Source organism: Bison bison, unplaced genomic scaffold, assembly GCF_000754665.1.
Source record: "Bison bison bison isolate TAMUID 2011002044 unplaced genomic scaffold, Bison_UMD1.0 scf7180017864333, whole genome shotgun sequence".
NCBI lineage: Eukaryota > Metazoa > Chordata > Mammalia > Artiodactyla > Bovidae > Bison > Bison bison.
Window position 1 is genome coordinate 1,790,367 of NW_011494905.1, and position 9,732 is coordinate 1,800,098.

The window sequence follows — 9,732 nt, forward strand, 5'->3', positions numbered from 1 at the left end:
GGAGGCTGGACCGCAGGAGGCCTCTGAGTGTGAGCTTGGCCACTCTAATGCCGTTCCTATTCATGGCCAAGCACTGTGATGAGTCACCTTTGTTTCTGAGAGACGGGGCATTTTTGGATGTTTAACTGGCTCAACACTTTACATTCCCTTAGACTTCAGTGTTGGCAGCTCACACTCGCCATGTTGCTCTGGGAACACATCATCCAAGCCGGCAGCTGACGCCTGATCTCTATTGCCAAGGCAAAGCTGGGGCTGAGTCAGGTACCTGTGTCTGGAAATTTTTAAGTTGGACTGTCTCTGACAAGCTGAGTGAACGGCACGTGACGCTGTGTATAGCTGCGGCCATGGAGGTAGGGTCAGAGAATCTAGCCAGGCCCCCTGGCTTCAATCAAGTCCCTGCTTGGGGAGGCTCAGTTTACTTCATTTTTCTCGGCCTCACTTTTCTCATTTATAAAATAAAAAAATTATGCTAGATTCTCTCCACGCTGCCTTCCACCCAGTATTTCGTGATTTCATAATTAGTAGGCTCTTTCCATTTTATCAAATAGGTACAAGATGGGAACAGATATTTACCAAGCCCTGACTTCGCTTTTCTCTCTGCTTTGGCTGTGAAGGGTGTGCTTGGGAGAAATTGTGATGCTGTGGATGGGGACAGAGGTTTTGCCAGGAACAGGTTATGTGGATCCAGCCCTGGGAGTGTAGGCAGGTCACCCCATCTGCAGGCCTCCATTTTCTTATTGGTAAGAGAAGGAGGTTGGAAATGGTGTCTACAACCTTTTCTGGCTTTGCTACTGTGTTAAGGAAGTATTGTCAACTGAACAACTTGTATGTACTGCCTCTTAACTGGGGTGAACCACCTCCTCAAGGCTGGCTTGGAAAATAACCATAATAACAACTTTTGAGCTTGGGGGAAAGCACAGGAGAGAAACCATGAGGTTAAGAGTAATAAGCAGACCATCCAGATGGAGTTGGAAGACCTGGGTCTGTGTCTCTAGCCTCAGTTTCCTCTTCTGTAAAATGGAACTAGCAATACCTGCACCACTGGGTAGGGTAATGATTAGATGAAGAATTAATTATTAAATTAAATGGAGAATATGTGCAAATGCTTTGTGTATTTAGAATTGTGGCACCCCACTCCAGTACTCTTGCCTGGAAAATCCCATGGACAGAGGAGCCTGGAAGGCTGCAGTCCATGGGGTCGCTGAGGGTTGGACATGACTGAGCGACTTCACTTTCACTCTTCACTTTCATGCATTGGAGAAGGAAATGGCAACCCACTCCAGTGTTCTTGCCTGGAGAATCCCAGGGACGGGGGAGCCTGGTGGGCTGCCGTCTATGGGGTTGCACAGAGTCGAACACAACTGAAGTGACTTAGCAGCATGCAAATAATGAATAGTTATTAAAGATAGTCAGTTACTGTAACACAGACTATTTAAAAAACACATACACATACAAAACAACAACAACAAAATCCCCAGTTATATTATTTACTCATCTGCTTCCTAGGAAGCAGCAATTTGGGTCAGCAACTGTCTCCATGCTGCTAAGGAGGGTAATATTTTAACACAAAAACTTAATAAAGGAGTTGGCCAGACTTTGCCCCCTGCCTAGAATTCTGCAGTGTCACAGTGGATTTATTTGGAAAAGGAGGAGAAACCCCCCATCCAAGGTCCTGCTTTGATTGTTGCCTGTCACGAGAGGGCTGGTGGGAGGAAGAGAGGAGAAGCATGAGGACACAGAGACAAAGCGAGAAGCCTGCTCGCTTCCTGTTGTATTTTGGGCAATGGATGCTTCACTTCATGCTTTTTAATGAGCTTGTAAAGAGGCTAATTTTGGTTCACCCACATTACTCTGGATCTGTTTTATGCTGTGTCTGGTCAGAAGACACTGCTGTGGAATTCTTCACTGCTGTCCCAAAAGGGGAAGCTTTTCTGGGGACCCCTGGGAAGAACCACAGGGAGGAAAAGCTTCCAATTCCATAAATGACCATGTGCTTCAAAGCCTGTCCAACTCACACAATTTTTGAGAGAATCAGTCCATTTTTAGAAATACTAGTCACCTCTTTATCTCTTGTTAACCAGTTTAGGGGGACAAAATGGCACAATACGTTAGAAATTAGGGGGGTCCTAAGTGCTGGCCCCTCTCACCCATTCTCCAAACCTGCTGATGCTGGAATTACTTTCTGAAAGCAGACACCCCAAAGCCTCCCTCTGCTTGAAAGCTTTCAAGGCCTCAGATCCCTCTTTCTTAAAAAGGACATCATAACACAGTGCATAGGTTTTGACGGAGTTTAGAAGAAACATCTATTAAAAAATTAACACAGTGTCAGCCACATAAGTTCTCACTGAATTACTGTGGTTGCTGCTTTAGAATATTCCCTAAAATGACATATGAGGTCCTCCATGAAATGATCCCAGCTTACTCACCTGCTTCCGCTTCTGGTAAGCCTTTCAAGGACTCGGTCCACACACTGACTGGCTTCATCATCCCAACACACCTCGGGCCTACCCTTTTCTGTATCCTACTCAGGCTCCTCCCTCAGCATGAAGAGCTGCCTTTTTTCTCTCTCTACTGCGTGTGTGCTCAGTTACTCATTTGTGTCCAATTCTGTGACCCCATGGACTGTAGCCTGCCAGGCTTCTCTGTCCATGGGATTTCCCAGGCAAGAATTCTGGAGTGGGTTGCCATGCCTTCCTCCCAGGGATCGAACCAGTGTCTCCTGCTTGGCAGGTGAGTTCTTTACCGCTGAGCCACCCGGTGCCACCTATTAAATGCATACTGCTGAAGTTACTTTTCCTCTCTCCTCTACTCCCATTGAGATTTAGATAACATTTACCCTAGTACTTAGCAACAGGCTGCCTCCTATAATGGTTACCTGCATGTGCTTCACACCCACTGCCCTGCCTCATCCCTGGGACGGCAATTGATCCTCCTTAGACTCATCTTAATCATCTTCCTATCACTCAGGGAAAGTATTGTGCATAGTAGGGGATCAATGATATTGGATTGAGTTTAATGAAGACAGATTTAAAGAAGACCTCCTTGTTGGCCCTGAGATTCTATCACTGAGGGAAGGTTGATCCCCACTTTCGAATCTTCTAAAGAGCTACCAGTCACTGAGCACTTATCGTGTGACAGACACGACTCATTTGTTAACCCTCCTGAGAGCCACGTGGAAGTGCCGTCAGCGTCACTGGAGACTTGATTGCTCGAGGTCACCCAGGCAGTAAGCTGTGGAGCCTGTACCAGAAACCAGAACCCTTGATGAGCACCTCTCTGCTTCTTTGGAGTGTCTCTCCCACACTGTACTTGCCTGAATGTTCATCCTTTAGCACTCGTGAACAAAGTGAACTGTATGATATAAAACTGTTTTTTTTGTTGCCTTGTTGTATTTTTTGCTATTGTCCTGCTTCTCCAAGTATCAGTAGTTGTAGAGCACTATGATAATATGAATAAACAACCACTTGTTAAACACTTATGTATCTAGCACTTTATACAGACACACACACACACATTAATTCTATAAAGAAGATGTTATTAATCCCAATCTACAGGGAGTTTAACTGGGGACTTCCCAGGTGGTTCAGTGGTAAAGAATCCATCTGCCAATGCGGGAGAAGGGGGTTTGATCCCTGGATGGAGAAGATCCCCTGGAGTAGGAAATGACAACCCACTCCAGTATTCTTGCCTGGGAAATCCCAAGGACAGTGGAGCCTGGAGGGCTACAGTCCATGGGGTCACCAAGAGTTGGGCACGACTGAGCAGCAGCTTTGTTTTGTTTGTATTGGCAGGGAAGCACTGATAGTTTCTTTCATCTCTCTGACATATTCTCTTAAACCTAAACCCTTACATATCTTGTCAAGTGGCAGGTAGTCCCTGGTTGCCTTATTCCACTGATGAACGGAAACAGGAAGAGAAAGAAGGGGCAAGGGGTTGTACTAGAGAGACAGTCTCAGGAGACAGACCTAAGTCAGCTGAGGTGATGTTCCTTCCCCTCCATCTGGCAGTCCTCCGGGTATGGTCCTCAGATCAAAGACTCTCCTGAGTGCTTGTTAAAATGCATATTACTGGGCTCTACCTCCCTGGTGGCTCAGATGGTAAAGAATCCACCTTCAGGTTGGTAGACCTGGGTTTGATCCCTGGGTTGGGAAGATCCCTTGGAGGAGGGCATGCCAACCCACTCCAGTATTCTTGCCTGGAGAATCCCCATGGACAGAAGAGCCTGGAAGGCTACAATGCATGGGAATCCAAAGAGTTGGGCTCTACCTCAGACCCAGCCAATCTGCTTCACTGGGGACAGAAGCCAGAAATTGGCACTTTCTGCAGGTGACTCACCTGGACTCTGAAATCTGAGCACCACAGCCTGGCTCCTGTCAGGGATCCCTTTCAACTGCAGCTGTTCCCAATGAAACTGCCATTTTCTCAAATTATTAGCATCCATAATAAAGAGAAACCATTCAAATTTTCCTTATATTGTTTCTCAGTATTGCCCCTGGTCCAAAGGCTATTATGTAGTTTGACACATTGCCTATGTCTATTTCATGATGTTTAAAAGAAAAAGTTCCCTTCCCAGAATAGCTTTATTGCTTCCTATTATTTTTCTTTACAAATATCACCAGTTATAACTACATTGTCAGTTACTTTTCTCAACATGGTTCCATGAAAAAGTGTATTCTGAATTTCAAACAACAATTTCATAAATAGACTTTCAGAACACAACATGTTCCTAAGTAGGGAACTGACTGTATTTTATGATTTTTGTCGTTATTTGTCTCCGAGAAAAAGATTTTTACAGTTAGCCCTAGAAGGATGTGAATTGGGAGACTGGGTTTTCCCAAATTCCTTCTCTCGGAACTCTGGCTAGCTTCATAGCTTTCTTGGTCTGCAGATTGTTTCTAGGTGTTCCTGGGAGCTTTGCCAATCTGGGATATATAAACTACAGGTGTAGGAAATAGACATTTTTTCTCATTTGTGCTTTTCTTCATTGAACAAATGCTTCTTGGGCACCTCAGTGTACAGATGTTTTGCTAGGCCAAGACTCAGACAGGAGTCTTGCTGTCTGTCCTCATGGGGCTGAGGCTAGTAGTGGAGCAAAAATTGCCAACCGCCCAGGGAAGGAATGGGCTTCCCCAGGGGCTCAGCAGTAAGGAATCCACCTGCAATGCAGGAGACACGGGAGATGTGGGTTCAATCCCCGGGGCAGGGAGATCCCCTGGAGGAGGAAGTGGCAACCAGCTCCAGTATTCTTGCCAGAACAGTCCATGGGGTCACAAATCGGAGACAACGGAGCACGCGTGCAGGAAAGGAGTTGGTGGTGAGAAGGGTGCTATGGAGTTAAGGTCTAAAGGGAAGAGAGTCAAGCAGTTAGTGGCAGAAGGATGAGAAAAATTCCATGCACCCACCAGGAGTTCTTCTTCTCCTTCTGTATACTGGGAGGAGATATTCCATTGCTTTGAGTGATCCCCATCTATGCTGGCCGAGCCATGCACACCAGCAGATGTTCCCTCGATATCTGTGACAACAGTAAAAACTCTGTGCCGGGGTGTCAGGGCAGGCTGGAGGCAGAGGGCATAGACTAGGGCCATTTTTCAAGTGGGTGCAGGGCAGGAGATGCTAACTGAGAAGGGGAGGACCAGAAGGACCCTGCATTCTGTGGCTTTGTAGGGTCTGGGAGCGCTGTTTATTTTTTCAGAGGGACTCTAAACACGTATTCTTGCCACTTCCTCTTGGTCCCAGTTTTGCCCTGGTATCCATAAGAATAAAATGTATCCCTTTTTATAGAGCATCTCTGCAGATGCTTGGTGGCAGTTTCTGTGTTTCTCCTCCTTTCCTCCCCAGTACATTCACTGATCATACATTCTGGTGTCCATCCAACACATATTTAGTTACTGAACGCTCTTTACAAGCCTTTTTCCAGGGACTCTGCTAGGTGCTGGGGGTATTGGAAATGAAGAATGGGTCTGTGTTTAATGAGAGGACTGGCATGCAGACAGCTGATGACACCACAACCTCCCAAATGATCTGGGAGAGAGAGGCACAGGGGATTCAGCTGAGGTCTGTGGTTGGAGGAGGACAATAAGGAGACTTCTCTGAGGTAGGTGATGCCTTATCTGTGTCTTCAAAGCTAGCCGGGGCACTCCATCTGTCCTTCTGTGACCCATGGGACCTATTGACAGTGCCTGCAGGGCTGGTCTCAGGGCCCTAACCAGTAGTGTGCTTGAGACAACGGTGTGCATCTCTTCCCAGTTCTCTGCTCAGTGACATCATGTTGGTAGTTTGAAATCAGTCACAGTGGGAGTATTTATACCACTGCAATCTGCAAATGCTGTAAGTCAGGCACCCTTGCCGCATTGCCACCAGCCCTGGTTGTCAAACATTTCCTAGCATGTAGCTGGTCCTCCGATACTCCACACATTGTAGAAACTAACATGGGTGAGGAAGAGACTCAGCTCAGTTTCTGGTTCTACCGTGTGGATGGTAGGATGGATTTACCCAGGCTCCTGGGTAAATACTCCCTGTGGACCCTCAGAGTGACCCCTGACCTCCATTGGGTCTCTCAATAGAAGCCCAAGCAAGTCTCTAGGAGTGGTGGGGTGTGCCACTGTGTTGAGAACCAAGAAGCTGGTTTCTGATTGTGGGTCTCCTAAGGGTGGTGAGGCTAAAAAGGCAGAGATTGCTGCTCACACAGCTTTTGTCAGATATTTCTGCCCCCAGAAATATCATGTCAATAAAGGACAAACTTGTGTCTTCCTTTTTAGGTCTCAAGGCAAAGCTTGAAGCGCATACTGTGACCTTGGATTTCTTTACTGTCTTATGCTTGATTGTTAACATTGATAGACATTTAGACTTCAACTCTATGATCTTTTCATGATCGTTTAGTATAGAAATAAACAGCAGACATGTGCTATTTGCATGTGTGCTCTGTCACTCAGTCATGCCCAACTCTTTGCAACTGCATGGACCATAGCCCACCAGGCTCCTCTGTCCGTGGAAGTTTTCAGGCAAGAATACTGGAGTGGGTTGCCATTTCCTCCTCCCGGGGATCTTCCTGACCCAGGGATCCAACCTGCATCTCCTGAATTGGCAGGCAGATTCTTTACCATTGAGCCACTTGGGAAGCCCTGTATGCTATTTACTTTTGCTTTTGAGTGCTGAGTGGGGATGGAGAAAAGTTCCCAAAGTGAGCTCCAAAGCCTGAGTTGCTGCATAAGCATCGTTGTGCTACCTTGTTCTAGGTGACTATCTGCTTCTTGTATTAAACTCAAAACATAAATATATTTGGAGATTTTCTTCCTCAGCCTGGGTATTGGTGTTACCTCATCTCTGCAGCATCACAAAAAGAGGTGGTGAGAATAGGAGCTCAGCCAGTTCTCCATCCATCCACAAAGTCAGAGTCAGCTTGTTTTGTTGGATTCTGGTTGCTGGTTTTTCTGTTCTCTTCTGCTGACAATTACATTTAATAGTCATTTAAGAGATTGATTTATATCTTTTAGCCCTATGCAGTTTTATATTTAATTTCTGGTCTTGTCTAGAGTCTCAAAGATATTGAGAAGAAAGGAAGGGAGAGAAGGAAACCCACGTCGTGTACCAGCATTCTCCCATGGGTTGTGTCATTTCATCCTCACAGCAGCCTTTTGGGGGGCGCCAGGACCCAGACGCTCTGGGAGTTAAATGAGGTCCCCAAGGTCACAGAGCTGGAGTGGCGGTGGGCAGGAGGCAGGTACGGTTCTGTCAGACATGGGGACCCAGGCTCCTTTCACCTCACTGCTTGTGTCCTACTCTTTGTGACCCAATGGACTGTAGCCCACCAGGCTGCTCTCTCTGTCCATGGGGATTTTCCAGGCAAAAATACTGGAGTGGGTTGCCATCCCCTCCTCCAGGGGATCTTCCAGACCCAGGAATTGAACCAGGGTCTTCTGCATTGCAGGTGGATTCTTCACAGGCTGAACTACCAAGGAAGCCCTCATGATCACCAGATGTCTTCAAACTCCAGGGAAATGAGGCCAAACCACACTTTTTCACAAACCAAGAGGGATGTCTTGATCTTGTTCAGTGAAAATGTGCCCAGGGGATGTCTTGCAGTCAGTGTCCTCCTGGGCTGTGATCAGAGAGGGTCCCTCAGGTCTGGGTCCCTACAGGGATGCAGAGTTGTCCCTGTGGTTGTGAAGCAGAGAGAACCAGCCCAAGCACAGCTGGAAGGAGAGTGATGCAGGCAATCACAGTGGAAACAACAGAAACAAACCCATTGCCTTCCCTGTACCGCTCCCCTTGCTGGGCCACGCAAAGAAGTTATTATTCTACCATACATTTCACAGCTGAAGAAACAGCTTCAGAGAGCCTGCATGACTCGGTCAGTGTCACACAGCCACGCTTACACCTGGGGTTTGAACCTGAGACTGTGAGTCTCTGAAACCTGTGCTTTTTCCATCACATGACCCATCTTCTGAAGGCACATTTGAGGTCCATTTTTTTTTCTCTCCTGTTCATTTATTGTTTTCCCACTTGAATTTATTTTTATTTTATTTTTAGGTTCTCATGAGTTATCTGTTTTACATATACTAGTGTATATATATTAGTCCCAACCTTCCAATTCATCCCACCCCACCTTTCCCCTCTTGGTGGCCATACATTTGTTCTCTACGTCTATGTCTCTATTTCTACTTTTCCAGGTTCATCTGTACCATTTTTCTGGATTCCACATACATGTAGGCCTATCCCTTCTCCAGCAGATCTTCCCAACCCAGGAATCGAATCGGAGTCTCCTGCATTGCAGGCAGATTCTTTACCAACTGAACTACCAGGGAAGCCTGTTAATATACAATATTTGTTTTTCTCTTTATGACTTACTTTTCTGTGTGTGACAGTCTCCAGGTTCATCCACATCTCTGAAAATGGCACAATTTTGTTCCTTTTTATAGCTGAGTAATATTCCATTTTATATATGTGCCACATCTTCCTTATCTATTCCTTGGTTGATGGACATTTAGGTTGCTTTTGTGTCCTGGCTATTGTAATACTGCTGCTATGAACCTTGGGATGTATGTATCTTTGGGAATTATGGTTTTCTCCAGGAATATGCCCACAAGTGGGATTGCTGGGTCATATGATAGTTCTATTTTTAGTTTTTAAAGGAACTGCCACACTGTTCTCTGTAGTGTACACCAGTCCACATTCCCACCAACATAGTCCCCTCCATTCCATGTTATTGTACAGTATCCACTTTTCATCACCCATCACAATTTGTTTTTTAAAACAGAACATTTCATTACGTTTAAGTACAGAATTGCATGTGGCTCTTCATCTCCCTAAAAACAGAGCCTGGGAGGTGATCTTTTTAGACAGGGTCTAATTGTGTACCCCTAAATATTGGATTCTATGGCATTAAATGGAAGATTCAGACTATTAACTCCAACTCAGCATGTCTCAGACTCAGCTTGTCTCTTTGTGTTCCATAATTTTGCTTTTCCATTTGCAGTCCTTTCCATAGAGATTGGCTCCCACTCTCTGCAAAGCCACCCAAGCCAGAAACCTCAGGGTCGGTTGGGCTTTCCCTTTCCAGCGCCCCCTCCCATCTTCAGTCCCTCAGCAATGACAGTTTGTTTGTCTTGCTTTCTCACTGATTTCCAAACCTGCTGCCAGAGAGCAGATTCCTTAAGACTCCACTCCCTGCCTTTAGACTCCCATCCTCTCTTCTAGGACGACTGTCCCAGCCATCTTCCTGCTACCCATCTA